Source organism: Lissotriton helveticus, chromosome 8 (assembly GCF_964261635.1).
Source record: "Lissotriton helveticus chromosome 8, aLisHel1.1, whole genome shotgun sequence".
Classification (NCBI taxonomy): domain Eukaryota; kingdom Metazoa; phylum Chordata; class Amphibia; order Caudata; family Salamandridae; genus Lissotriton; species Lissotriton helveticus.
This window is the reverse complement of record NC_136069.1, coordinates 590931974-590946956: the sequence shown is the minus strand read 5'-3', so window position 1 is coordinate 590946956 and position 14983 is coordinate 590931974.

The window sequence follows — 14983 nt, the reverse complement described above, 5'->3', positions numbered from 1 at the left end:
AGCCTGTGGTGGCTCCACCAAAGCCACATCTGTCCCATCAATGGACCCAATTACATGTGGCATCCCACCCAGGGCATAGAATTCACCCTTGACATCTCTCAACTCTTTAGGAGTTGGAAATCTGCTGAATTCATCAATATGCTCCAACATGGCAAGACACGGCTGAACATTGTTTGGGGCATTCCACCTACATCAGCTATGGTTGATTGGAATGTACCTGTTGCAAAAAAATGGAGGGCTGCCATCACCTTTATCTTGGCGGTCAGCGTAGTAGGATACCTGTGTTGCGGTAGGAGATGTGGTGCCAGCTTGTTCGTCAAGTCCTGAATCAACGCTCGAGTGAATCTGTAAAGTCGGATGTAGTCACGTTCCCTCATGGTAGCCAAGTCTGGAAATGGCCTTGTAGAGGCGGTGCCCTGCAGGACATATTTGTGAAGAATGGAGAATAAACGTCAAACAACATCAATGGCAAGGTACATATCACATGCAAAACTGCTACTAGACATCATGTCACTATGGAGTCTGGCGTGTGCAATACATCCCAGACACATATGGCAGCTTGCTGGCACTCCTACGAAAACCCAGATACACCTGTTGTTTGCCTCAATAAACATAACATGCCCTGAAACAAGCTGCTGGTCTGGTCTGAGTGAACAACCCAAGATATCACTTGAGTGACACATGTCACCAATCCTGCAGTGGAAGGTTGTCAACCCATCCAGACAGCTGACTGCAAGGCACATGCACAGGTCAGATGGAATATCAAAAGTACATCTCAAACACATAGCGATAAAGGTGTGCATGTGACAAAAAAACAACTCAGCACTTGTCAGGATGCAGACATGTGTGCCTTGGGGAAATTGATGTCTGATGACATCAGACCCTAAAGCCGTAGAAATGCACATGTGGCATGGTGAGTGTACATGTGAAACCATTCCTCATCTCAACACAGACCCATGTTAGATGCACCAACAGCAGATGCAGTTTACGTAACACAAACAACAAGCTCAAGGTTTGACATGACACACACCGGACATAGTCACATAGGGTCTTGCTGAGCATGAAATGTCAAGTGACAAAGTGCCCCGGTCCCTGGCATCATGAGACAGGTGCCCATAGTGATGACTGTGCCATCCCAGTGTAGATGTGCATGGCTACATCTGCATATTGATACACATGTGACAAGTGTAAAGGTTATGTGTACCACATAGTGACCCATCACACATGACATGTGTCAACAGGTCAGCACACATCAATTGTGCAACAAGATCATATGCCCTGTGCTATATCACTGCCTGCCACACCTAGGGCCTGCACATGTAAGTTTGAAATGAAAAGAACTTGATACACATCCTTGTTTGAACCATACCCCCACATCCCTGCCATGTGTACGCCTCGTATCACTATTGTAATGGTACCATGCATGAGCGTGTGAAACGCACCGTACACCTGCATTCACAAATGCGTGTGAAACGCACCGTGTGAAACGCATCGTACCTCAGCATTCATAAGTGCGTGTGTGTGCAGCGTCTCACTATTGTCATCGTGCCATACGCGAACAAACCGTACCCCGACATTACGTGCATGTATGCCCATCGTCTCACTAGTGTCATCGTGCCATACACAAACGAACCGTACCCCGACATTACGTGCGTGTGTGCGCATCGTCTCACTATTAAAAATGTGCCATACGCGACGTGAAACGCAGCGTACACGTGTGTGGATCTCAAAAAATACATAGGGGACACCTAGGAGACGAGTAGTAGGCCCTGAATGCAGGCTGCTTGTCATGGATACTGAGATTTGAGTGTGTGCTACAGGTGTCCTGCAAAAGTCAGTTGGGCAAAAATATACAATGTTGCAAAATTGTTGTGGAGCGAAGCTCAAATTTTGAACCATGCAAATGTGTGACAGGGCCTTGTGTTTAAAGGGATTGGATGAAACGTAGGATGCAAAATAATCTGGTCTATCACACAGTACTCCTGAGACTGAAAGCCCCTCAGCAGCACTGATTTAAGGCTGCATGTGGCTGTGAGAGAGCACTTGCCTGCACAACATTGGTGTGGACCACACTGCTGCTGTTTCTACATTCCCTGGACTCTTTTGTCGCATACGATGGAGAGGGCACCAGCATTCACTGATGAGGAAAACCAGGCCCTGCTGGATGCCCTCCTACCACAGTACAGCAAGCTGTATGGGAGACCAGGGGAGCAGGTGAGTGCTGACTGCAGTAGCCTTGACTGTGCACCTGTTGTGTGTGTGTCACAGCAGGCATTGTGTATTGGTGGGACAGATATGCAATGTGGTTTTGAGAGTGTCCAGGGGGTGTACATGGTGGTGTTTCTCATGCAGAGCATGATGTAGTTAATGTGTGTTCAGTCCTCACTTGCATTGTGCTTACTGTGACATTCACTGCATAGTGCAAGACACATTCAGCCATACAAGACCTTGGTGGCTTTATTCCCAACTGACCTGAGGTGTAACAGTGATCCCCCCAGAGTGACAGCCGACTGTACTCACAGCTATGTATGACTTGTGGGGACCTGTGGGGATATTGTACAAATGATGTGTTTAACCTCATGGACAATGCAGTGTGTCAATGTTCCTTGTCATCTGGGTGAGTGTGTATGTGAAGTGTTGCACCACAGATGCATGGCGTTTGCAGCAGCAATAGCCAACTGATGTGACTAGTAAGCAGTGGTGTGTGCCTGACTTGCAAAGCTAGCACGATACCTGTGACACTTCTTTGTCAAGTGGCACATGTGCAAAGTGAGGGTTGTATCCACTGTTGTCAGTGACAGGCGAGTGATCTGTGCCAGGGTGTGTCTGTCTGGTCTGCTGAGGGTTGTTAAGTGGAGTAGGATATGTGATTGCTTGCCACGTGCTGTCCCACACCCTGCAGTTGCATGTGTTCTCCAGTGTGTGCCATGATCAGTGTGTGTGTTGCATCTGTTACGCCATCTGTTGCCTTTCAATGCCATGTAGTGCTTTGGGGTTTGCCCACAGGCCTAATTCACATGGACAATGATGCAAGTCCTGTCAGCATCCTATGCCTTGTTCACATTATCAATGGTGTGCAAGTGTGTGTCTCTGGGAGATGGAGCAGGTGTAGTGATGTTCTTTCACTTTGTGTTCCTGACAGGTATCTGCCTACGTGAAGGGAGAGATATGGCTGGAGATCATCAGGGCTGTTAGGACTGCGGGGGGGCATCGCCGGCGGCTGCGCAACATTCAAAAAAGGTGGCAGGACATCCAGTGCTGGACCCGGCGGATCGCCCTGGTCCAGCTGAAGATGGAGCCACCACGCTGGCATGGTGGAAGCTTCATCTCACCCCCCACATGCTCCGGGTCCTGGCTGTGGTCTTTCCTGACCTCGATAGGCAGTTGCAGGAGAGACAGCAGCAAGGAGGGGGTAGGTACATGGCTGTTTGTTGTGTTGTGTGTCACCTGCTTCTTGAGGTGCTCAGAAGCCTGGAAACACTCCCACAGTTGGGGTGTCTGGTCAGACAGGTTATATGTGCAGTGTATTTTCAATTCCCCATATTCAGCTGGTGCTCTTTTTCATCCCTTCCCCTCCTTCACATGTGTCCCCTGGTCTGTGTGTATTCAAATATGCATATGCTCAGCTAGGGTGCAAGTTATTTAGACTGCACATTGATTAGCGCATCATGTGGGAGGGTGGTCTGTGACATGTGTTGGGACCTTGCCTGTGCCCTGACCTGTGCACTGTGTTACGGCTTCACATTTGTTTACACTGATGATGAGTCTCAACATAGGAGTGTGAGGTTTCAACTGCACACCCTTGCAGCATGCATGACCCATGTTGTGTTGTCAGACATGATGTACATTATTTGGAAGATATGCATAGTGCCATGACGGTTCTTAATGTAACAGTCAGCTCATTCCAGAACCACAGATCAGTGTGCCCACCACAGTCCCCTGAGACGTCCTGGCCTCCTAATCATGTGTGTCATCCAACACTGTGCCCATTCTATGTGAGTTCAGCATGGGTCTGCCTCAGTGGCATTGGTCCCTGGCATACTTTGTATTTATCCTGTGTCTGCTACATGTTCCCACTGGACATGGATACAAAATTTGGCTTCTGCATGCTCACACTGGGCAGTGCCTGTGTGCATATTCACAACAATCTGTTGTTGGTTGTTTGTGACTAATCTGTATTGGCAGCCCCACAAGGTGAGCTTGGGTTACCTTTTTAAATGTTGCTGCACAGTTTTTGTTACCCCGATTTTGAATTCTCACTTCTTGAGCTGTATCTATCACATTGACTGAGGGATGGGGGTGTTGTGCAGGAGAGGTCTTACGGGCCTGCCTGATATGGCCTTGGCAGTTGTGACCTGTGTGTGAGAATTGGCTGGTCGATGTTTCACCATGCACATCCCCTGTGATGGTGAACAGTGCTTTCATTTGGGGCTTTACAGCCTATGTCATTTGTTTCCAGACATGATTGTGCCTCATTCATTTTTGCAACCTGTATGTAGTTCTGGTGCAACACTGTTTTGTCTTATTGTGCACACTACTGTGTTGACATTTTGCATGAGGATAAGGGTGTGTTCACGATGCAGCAATGATTTTGTTCTTCACAATTGCAGGCCCATTACCTTGAGTATTGTCCTGATTTGGGACATCTGGGCCACTTCACATGACAGCCAGTGGGTCTTATGTGCTAGCAACTGTATGATCAGGTAATAGATGCCCCTGTGAGGACTGACACATTTAAAGTTGTCTCACATTGATAAATGTACCTTGGCACTCCCAACACTTGTTAAAAGTTGTTTATGTTTTGAATGTGTTCATATGACGAATTGTGTAGGTTACACTTATGTGCCTGCATGATAGTTGTCTCACAAGGTAGTGCACACAAAACAACATTTGCAATTTTTTGGGAATAAGAAGGCAGCTTTTGAAGGAGGCCAGTGTTAGTGATTAATGTTGAGCCTTGATCTCCATATACATGTCCCCACAGTGGTCTTGAGTTCTTGAGACTCCTTTGTTGTCAATTGTACAAATGGATGTGTGGCAAGCCATCAAGACCTCTGTTGGACCATGTATATGGCAAATCTGCTACGCCATTGTTTCTAACAGTATTTCATCCTAAAGTGTGCAAGCTTTATGAATGTGTATATGTTTTTTGTGTGCATTTCCTTGTGAGAAATCTTTCATGCAGGCACATACGTGTTCTCTTCACAAAATGGCGAATTAACACATTCAATACATGTTGAATGTGTGAAGTATGGTGAGTCCCAAGATGCCAACAATTTGTGACATTATTTTTCACCCAAATATACTTACAGGGCTCTGAGTGTGGTGTCACCTTGGGGAGTGACGTGTGTTAGTTTGCCCTGAGGGGCACCACAACTGTTTATTTCTTTGTGAACTTAAGGTGGCAGCACTTCATTGTATATATCTGCACTCCTGTAAACAAACAGAAGCTTCTCAATGTAACTCTCATTCAAGTTGTGGCCTGGTGTGTTCTTTGGATCCTTGTATCCAAGTAGCATTGTGTCTATACCAACTGGGCAGTACTAGTCTCAAATATGTGCAGAGTTACCTGGCTGTTACTCATGATGCTTGCCATGATTTGCAGTGTGACCAACTGATTTTGTGCTCATGTGTTAGATGTGTATAGGTGACTGATGCATTTTTGTTTCTTCTCCTTGCCTACAGCATCATCAACCGACACAGGAGGAGACATGAGCACGGACCAAGAGGAGGGACGCAGCTTCAGTGCCACCACAGCTGAGGAGTCGGAGGGAGCCAGTGACACAGAGGGTGAGGGGAGTCAGACGGCCGGACCTTTGGAAGGGGACACTTCCTACCATGCGTACGGATCGGCTTCTGACTCCCAGGAGGACGGGGAATACGCTGCTACACAATCTACCATCACTGTGTTTTTCCCCTCCTCCTTCAGACCCATCTCCACCCTCCCAGTTGCTAGAGTCCATTCTGTCCGTGCTGCCCCCATGTCTCCTTCGGCCCCGGCACCGCATCCCCTGCCCCTGTCTCCCGTGCTGCCCTCAGTGCCGAGTCTGTGGACCTACTCCGGCAGATTCAGGTTGGTCAGACAGCAATGCTGACTTTCCCTGCATGGCCACACTCGAATACTGACACAGTTGTTGTCATTCATGGAGGGCATGTCAGCTACGATGTCTGACCAATGTCGGAATCTATCGTCCATGGACTCCTCACTGATGGCAGCAGTTTCCCTCCTGCAGCAGTCTGTCCCCCCCCTCCTTCTGACCCATCCACACCCCCCTCTCCCATACCTGTCCAGAGCACATGCAGAACAACCAGATCACGCACACCAACAGACACAACCAGCACACCACCACAGAAGTGTAAGCGCAGATCTCCTGGCACGCAATCTCAGAGGGATGCAGGCACACCCACAGGGACTGGGGTCAGACGACAGGCACGCAGCCACAGACAAGTCCGCAAGATTCACAGCCCTCTACCTCCGCTCCCATTGTGTCCCCGGGTGCAGGTGGTGGTCTGGCTGAACTGACAGCAGTTTATTTCCACCTTTGGCGCTGCACAAGCCACTGAGGAGGATTCCTCCCCCCTGCACCCACAACACCTACCCCATACTGTAGACCTATGCTGGAAGTCCTCTGCACCCACCCCTCATATGTCTGGACACTGCTGGGAGTCATATACACCCACCCCATACGGTAGGCCTATGCTGGGAGTCATATCCACCCACCCCTCATATGTCTGGACACTGCTGGGAGTCATATATACCCACCCCCATACTGTAGGCCTATGCTGGGAGTGATATCCACCCACCCCCATACTGTAGGCCAATGCTGGGAGTCCTCTGCACCCACCCCTCATATGTCTGGACACTGCTGGGAGTCATATCCACCCACCCCCATACTGTAGGCCTATGCTGGGAGTCCTCTGCACCCACCCCTCATATTTCTGGACACTGCTGGGAGTCCTCTGCACCCACCCCTCATATGTCAGGACACTGCTGGGAGTCATATACACCCACCCCCATACTGTAGGCCTTTGCTGGAAGTCATATCAATCCACCCCCCATATTGTAGGCCTGTGCTGGGAGTCCTCTGCACCCACCCCTCATATGTCTGGACACTGCTGGGAGTCCTCTGCACCCACCCCTCATATGTCAGGACACTGCTTGGAGTCATATCCACCTATCCCCATACTGTAGGCCTATGCTGGGAGTCATATCCACACACCCCCATACTGTAGGCCAATTTTGGGAGTCCTCGGCACCCACCTTTCATATGTCTGGACACTTCTGGGAGTCATTTCCACCCACGCCCATACTGTAGGCCTATGCTGGGAGTCATATCCACCCACCCCTCATATGTCTGGACACGGCTGGGAGTCATATCCACCCACCCCTCATATGTCTCGTTACTTATCGGTCTTTTCAGTCGCGCCCCGCCCAGTCCGGGGCGGGTAGTCAAGGAGGTTCAGGTGGTCTGGGGAACCAGGCTGTGTGGTCAGGGGCAGCGGGACAACAATACAAACCAGTGGCTTCGGGGGCCTGTTGGGGGTTCAATAAAGGTTTCTGCAACCGCCCCTCTTGTAAGTTCAAGCATGAGTGTTCCAAGTGCAGGGGGCGGCACGCAGTCACACAGTGCCTCACGTTGGCTTCGCCGTCAGAGCAGTTGAAACTTGCCAAGGGTAGGGGGCAGCCTGGGCAGAAGGGCCCATACTCCGGTTAAGGTGGAGGCCATGTGTCCATGGCTCTCCAGGTACCCTGATAAGGAAGCGGCGTTGCGTTTGTATTGGGGTTTCATGGAAGGTTTTCGGATTGGATATCAGGGGCAGAGGGAGAGACGTTGGGCTGAGAACTTGCGGTCCGCCAAGGAGTTGCCGGAGGTGGTGGCGCGTAAATTGGAGGAGGTTTCGGAGGGCAGGATCGCGGGTCCCTTTGCAGATTGGCCCGATGTCAGATCTCATTGTTTCACCTCTTGGGGTGGTGCCCAAAATAGAGCCTGGGGAGTTTTGTTTGATTCATCACTTGTCCTGGCCGGAAGAAGGGTCAGTGAATGATTTTATTGCGGAGGAGGACTCCAGAGTACTGTATGCGTCGGTGGATGATGCCATAGGCTTGGTGAGGACCTGTTGGAAGGGGGCTGAGTTGGCCAAATGTGACATCAAGTCGGCCTTTCGCCTTCTCCCCATTCATCCGGCGGATTTCCCCCTGTTGGGCATGCAGTTTGACGGGTCCATCTTCGTGGACATGGTTCTGCCGATGGGTTGTGCGATTTCCTGCGCGCTCTTTGAGCCTTTCAGCTCCTTTTTGCAGTGGGCCTTTGTGGACCGCAGTGGACACCGGCTGGTGTCCCACTATTTGAATGACTTTCTGTTTGTGGGCGCGGGTCGCTCTGGCGCCTGTGGAGAGGCTTTGCAGCAGTTTCAGTTGTTGGCGCAGGATTTTGGGGTGCCGTTGGCACCGGAGAAGACGGAAGGGCCTAGTTGTTGCCTGACTTTCCTTGGGATTAAGTTGGATTCGGTGGCTTGGCAGGCGCGTTTACCGGTACGGAAGGTGGCAGAGATGCAGGAAGCTTTGAGAGGTGCGATCGAGGTCCGGAAGCTTGAGTTGAGGTCTGTGCAGCGATTGTTGGGGTTGTTGACCTTTGCTTGCAGGGTTGTGAGGGCTGGTAGGACGTTTTGTAGGCGGCTCAGCATGGCCATGTCGGGGGCGGCCCTCCCACACCACAGGATCAGGATCATGCTGGGGGTCCGGTCGCACTTGCGAGTGTTGCTGGTTTTCCTGGAGGATTTCAATGGTGTGTCCTTGGATTTTGCGCGCGACAGGATGGTGTGGCAGGTTGAACTCTACTCGGACGTGGCGGGAGCAGCTGATTTTGGGATTTTCTAGGACGGCTGCTGGTGTGCGGAGCAGTGGCCAGCTCATTGGCTGCGCCAGGGCAGGAGCATTGCGTTTTTGGAGTTTTTCCCCTTGTTGGTCGCATTGTTGGTGTGGGGCCTGGAGTTCAGGAACAGGTCAGTATTGTTTCATGTGGACAATATGACTGTAGTGGACTTGGTGAGCAACCAAAGGGCGAGGGACCTGTGAGTGCTGCGCTTGCTGCGAAGTTTCATGCTGCTGTTTCACGCGCTACAGGTTGGCATGGGCTGAGTTTGCGTCCTTTGTGGGGTGGGAAATGGGAGTGGGAAGGTTGCCCAGAGAAGTGTGTGAGCGAGGGGTGGTGCAATTTGTGTTGGACTGCATGGATAAAGGGCTGTCGCAGACGACGATTGCTGGCAAATTGGCGGGAGTTTCTTTCTACAGCATGGTGTATTTGGGTTTTGATCCGGCTAGGACGGATCTGCTCAGTCGAATGTTGAAGGGTTGGGGACGGGTGAGGGCGGAAATGGGTGGGGGGGGTTTGCCACGTGAGGCGGTCACGTTTGACTTGTTGGAGAAGGTCTTGAGGGAGTTGCATTTCTGTTGTTATGACGGGGAAGAGGTGGCGCTGTTTCGCCTGTGCATGATCTGGATGTTTTTTGGGGCATTTCGGGTGTCCGAGTTGCTGGGAACACGAGGGGCGCCGGGTCGGATGTTCGCAGATGTGCGTGTGGATGGGGTTCGGTTGGGCATATGGTTGGGGCGTTCCAAGACAGACCAGATGGGCCGGGGTAAATGGGTATGGCTGTCGGAGAGTGGGAGTGCGGGTGTGTGCCCGGTGCGAAAATGGCAGGGGTTTTGTGGTCGAGTGCGGAGGTTGGAAGGAGAGATTTTTGTGGACGTGTCGCGGAAGCGCTTGACGTCATCTCAGTTGCTGGCGGTTCTGCGGATGGCTTTGCGGAGGCTGGGCAGGGATCCGGCATGGTTTGGCACGCATTCGTTTCGAATTGGGGCAGCCACTGCAGCGGCGGGTTTGGGTTGGTCGTGGGAGGAGATCTGGATGATTGGTCAATGGCGGTCGCGGTGCTGTGAGCGTTACGTGCGTAAATGAAGGGGTGGGGCATGCTGCTTGGACGGCTGCACAGATTGTTGTTGTTTTTCTTGTTCTGCTGGGGTACTAATCTCTTTCTCTTCGTAGGTTGTGTTCGTGGACCGGGGGCCAAGACGGTCACCTGGGTCGTTGGGCACTCTTTTGTGCACTGGGAGGAGAAATACGCTGCCAGGCAGGTGTACGGCCGTAACCTGGGCCTGAGGAGCAGCCACCACGAAGTACAATGGTGGGGTAAGAGCGGAATGCGTTGGGGAGAACTGTTACCATGGCTAACACGAAAAGTGTCGCAGCTGGGCTGCCCGGACATGCTTATCATCCACCTGGGAGAAAACGACTTGGCGAAGCAATCGGGGGTGTCGCTATTGCATTTGATGCAGAGGGATTTGGAGGCGATGAAACGCAATCTGGCTGGCGCCTGTATTGTGTGGACTGCGTTTATTCCACAAAGGATTTGGAGGGGTGCACTCAAGCCTGCGGCTGGAGAAAGGGCCAGCAGGAAACTGAATAGGGCCATGAGACTCTTTTGCGCAGATTAGGGTATCAAAGTGCTGGCTCATGTCGGGCTTCAGCTGGAGCAGCCACTTCTTTTCCGAGATGACGGCGTGCACCTTTCTTACATGGGGAATGCATTTTACCTGATGGAGTTGCGGGATCTGATTAGTTGTCTGTGGAACGAGTCGATCTGGTGTAAGAGAGACTGAGCTCGAAAGGTGCACGCTTGGTGGGGCAGGTAACCGCCCTCCGTGGGTTCCCTGGGTGGTGGGAACTGGGAGGGATAGGGAGTCCATGACGGGCATAATCACCCTTTCAGGGAGGGGGTTACGGAGGAGTTGTAAAGTGAAAGGGGGAAGTGAATGAGATGCAAAGAGGTCGTGGTGTGAATTGGGAGTGGCTGGTGGAGCACATGAGTGGATGATGGGGTGAATGGCAGGATGTGGGGGGGATTGTTTAAGTTAATGATGTTATGTTTATTTCTGAATGTCATGCCTGTCCTAATAAATGGCCTTTTACGCTAACTGATGCGTGGAGTGGTTATTGCGCGATGCGGCCCCCGGGGGAAAGCAGGTCGGCAGACCAGTCTTTTCCCCGGGGTGTTCGCACGAGAGGGACAGGCAGGAAGTTAGGTAGGGGATTAGGTTAGGGGTGGGAGGGCTTTAGGAGGCTATTTAGGGGGACAGGAGGGGAAGGACTTCCTCTTCCTGTCCCCGGTGCCTCAGGGAAGAAGTTAGTTTTACCACCCACCCACCCTACAGAGCTGAAAAGAGGAGACGTGGGTGTTTTTGTTGAAGTTGCTGAGTTGGGCAACATGCCAGTTTAGGACAGGATGGCAGGATAGGGGCGTTTGCGGGAACTGGGAGGGGTGGGTAGTCCATGACGGGCAGAATCACCCTTTCAGGGAGGGGGTTACAGGTGCAGGATGGGGGGAGTGGTAGACGGGAGTGCGATGGATGGAGATGACGGAGGAGTTGGAAAGTGAAAGGGGGAAGTGAATGAGATGCAAAGAGGTCGTGGTGTGAATTGGGAGTGGCTGGTGGAGCACGTGAGTGGATGATGGGGTGAATGGCAGGATGTTGGGGGGATTGTTTAAGTTAATGATGTTACGTTTATTTCTGAATGTCATGCCTGTCCTAATAAATGGCCTTTTACGCTAACTGATGCGTGGAGTGGTTATTGCGCGATACTAACTGAAGCTGGAGCACTCGGGTATTTAAACCCTATTTGTCCTTGCTCGCGTGCTTCACTTCGTAGCTGTAGCGCCAATCTGACTTCGCACCTGCACTCTCTCCTGCACCTCTCTGTAATAAGCTCCAACTGCTCACCTGACTTCAGACCAGTCCAGCGCTGCTCCCGTTCCTGCTCCAATGCTCCCAACTCCCAAGGCATTCTCCAAAAGAATTCCAGACCGGACTTCTCATCGCGTAGCTTCTGGAATTGGCACCCTGCAATCATAGAAAAAGAAAGACGAGATTACTGATGATTGCTGAGCAACTCCTCAAACAATCCGGTAAAAGTTATTCCTAATGAAAGAACCCAGCGGTAAGGCTTTTTAGCATTTTTGAAACATTTAATTCAGTGAAGCTCAGTGACTTCATTTGCATATTTTGAACTCGGCAAAGCTATTTAACATATTTGGGAACACAAACAGACTGGTTACTCACAACAAAGACCTGAGAAACGGTGTTCCCTACAAGGAAACGTTTATTTAAGGCACGAGACAGCATTGAGACTTTGTAAAAGAACTTTATTTAAGACATTGAAAAGAGTTACAAGGGTCATTGTTAGAAAAGTCTCATTGAGGTTAAAAGATATATTTACTTGGTCAGCTCGTAAATACAAAGTGCTGAAAATCTTAATTGCAATTCTCCTCTGTGCTTCTTTTGTTTTCTATGTTTTAGTTTTTAGCCCATTTGAAAAAGCACAAGCAAAGACAAGGTTTGTACTTTAACTTATTTCAAATAATCTTAAGGATTGTATAAGTGAAAGTGACCACTGATTTTGTACTTGATGTCTGCATTATATTTAGATTAACGATGATGGTGTTCATAATATAAGTTGTGTAATAACAGTCGCTTCTGAGGAGAAGAAGAAGCTTATTCAGACACCTCTATAGAATCGGTAGGAGGTTTCAGAACCCAGATAGGGTATAACAATCAATGTGCATTTGTACATGAATAGTGACGTGTGTTGTTCCCTTTAGAAAACCTGTGACAAGCAATCACGGATCAGAAGTCCGAAGATTGGTGCCTTTCATCATTTTCCCTGGGAGACGTTGTAAGAAACTTCACTAGCAAGTTGAGACTGAAAGAATCCAGTGTTTTGTTTTCTCTTGTCTCCCGGTCCCAGCCCCTTTCCCCGGGGAACTATCTGACAGGTCAGTGTACATTTCCTTGCTGTTCTGATAGTTTTTTCGGAGGAACCTGGGAAATATCTGCATCAAGAAAGGAACAAACCAGAGTGCAGGTGGGTGACTACTGTAACATTTTTTGGGACTTTGTTTTGGGTAGTTGTGTGCGGCTTGTGTCTGTTGCTGATGTGTGCATGTGCCTGTGTTAGTGTGTGGGTCAGGTAGGGTAGTGGGGACTGTGGATGCGGCAGAGAAAGGAGGGGAAGGGACTGCTGCAGGAGGGCAGACATGTCTGGTGACATGCCCTCCATGTATGACACCACTTTTGTCAAAAGACTGCTGTGTGCATAGAGGACACTCAGAATGGATGTCTACCCCACATGTGTCTGTTTTAGCAAATCCACAGCCTCCCCAGTCAGGGCAGCAGGTGTGACAGATGGAGGGGGTGCGGTGCCTGGACCGAAGGAGACATGCTCCCTAACACAGGAGAGTCACAGACACTTGGAATGGGAGCAGCTGTGAGGGTGGTGATGGTGGTGTTGGGGGCAGACTCTGAAGTTGTGGCGTCTGATATTGGAACACACACCACCACATGGGAGTAATCATAACTTGAGCTTGATTGGTCTTCTGCAGATGTAGATGTTTCTGACCAGCCTTAGTGTGGCTCCCCTCTCTCTCCGTGCCACAGGGTCCCTCCTCCTCCTCCACAGTGAATCCAGTCTGGCTAGCCGCTTCCCCTTGGTCCGTGGAACTGTCTCCTTCAGTAGCAGTTGATGATGCTGTGAACAAGGATGAGAAAGAGATTCACATCAGTCATCTGCATAGACTTGACACATGGGTTTTATCACAACACATCAGAGAGCAAGCATTTGCATAATGTTCATGTCAGTTTTTGCATCATTACACATACTTAAACATGGCACTTGTCAGTCTTCCAGTAAACTATGGTTCCCAAACACATGATGGCATGTGAAACATCTGTTAGATGTATTTCAAATACCACTAAAACATGTCCACTAAAGTACTATTTGGTGTGTTGTCTGATCTGTAATGCTTCTGAGGGTCATGTGTCATTACCAACCCGTCTCATCTCCTGCAAGAGAGTCTTGCAGTGACACAGCAAATGGGATTGGATATATTTATATGTTTACATGATGAACATACTTCCATCCCCAGTCATCGTGATGGGCACCTATGTATTGAACCTCATAGCTCTAATGGTCTGCATGCACGACAACAGACAAGTAGAAATACTGCATCCTCACAAAACTTCACTTGGCATACTATGGCACTGGCCTGTCTGGCTAAACAGTCTTTACTGACTCTTGTTACAGGCCCAGTAAATCTCAACTATATAGTCAGCAATCCTGTAGAGGTCAAGTATACATGTCCTCTGTGTGCTAGACACAATTTAAACACTTTGACAAGCTCATGTTGTTCTACTTAGACTTTGGAGTATGTGAAGTAAAATTTCTGTATACATGAACTTCTTAGAGCTCTCAAGAAGAAAGTAATGCTATATATATGTTGACGCCACCATTATGCACAGTCAAGGGATGATACATGCATGTCTTGTCTTGTGTATCTGAGCCACATTCAATACATTAGATGTATGTCCATGTTTTCTATATTGGTCACCTGTGTCTTTCACAAATTGGCGCATGTACACACTTTCACCGAGTCTGACTCATGGATTTTCACATTACAATGGTGAAAGTGTTACCTGACACACAAAAAACTCATGTGCCAGTGTCTCAGATGGCCTGAGTTGGCATACCTGTCCATGGTCCATGTGATACATGTGATTACACTGTAGTGTAGTTCCTATATTCCCAATATGCTCTGCGCATTGGAATAATATATCCTATAGATTTGACGTAGGACTGAAGTCGACTAGGTCTCTATCGAATATACTAGACTTAATTGTGAGTGCCAGCTAGCTCAGAGATCACTAGAAACTTTCTCGAATACACAAGAAGGGATTAGTTTCTGATAACCGCATAAACATGACAACTTTGTTTCCCAAGAATAAGAAATGTATACCTAGAGTTGCGGAAACAATAGATAGTTATTTCACTCAGTCAATCGTGCATGCTTCGTTTCACCAGAGGTGCAGAGAAATAGAGAGATGGGCGTTTTCAATAAAAGGGTATTTATTGAACAGTCTTCTTTCTCATGC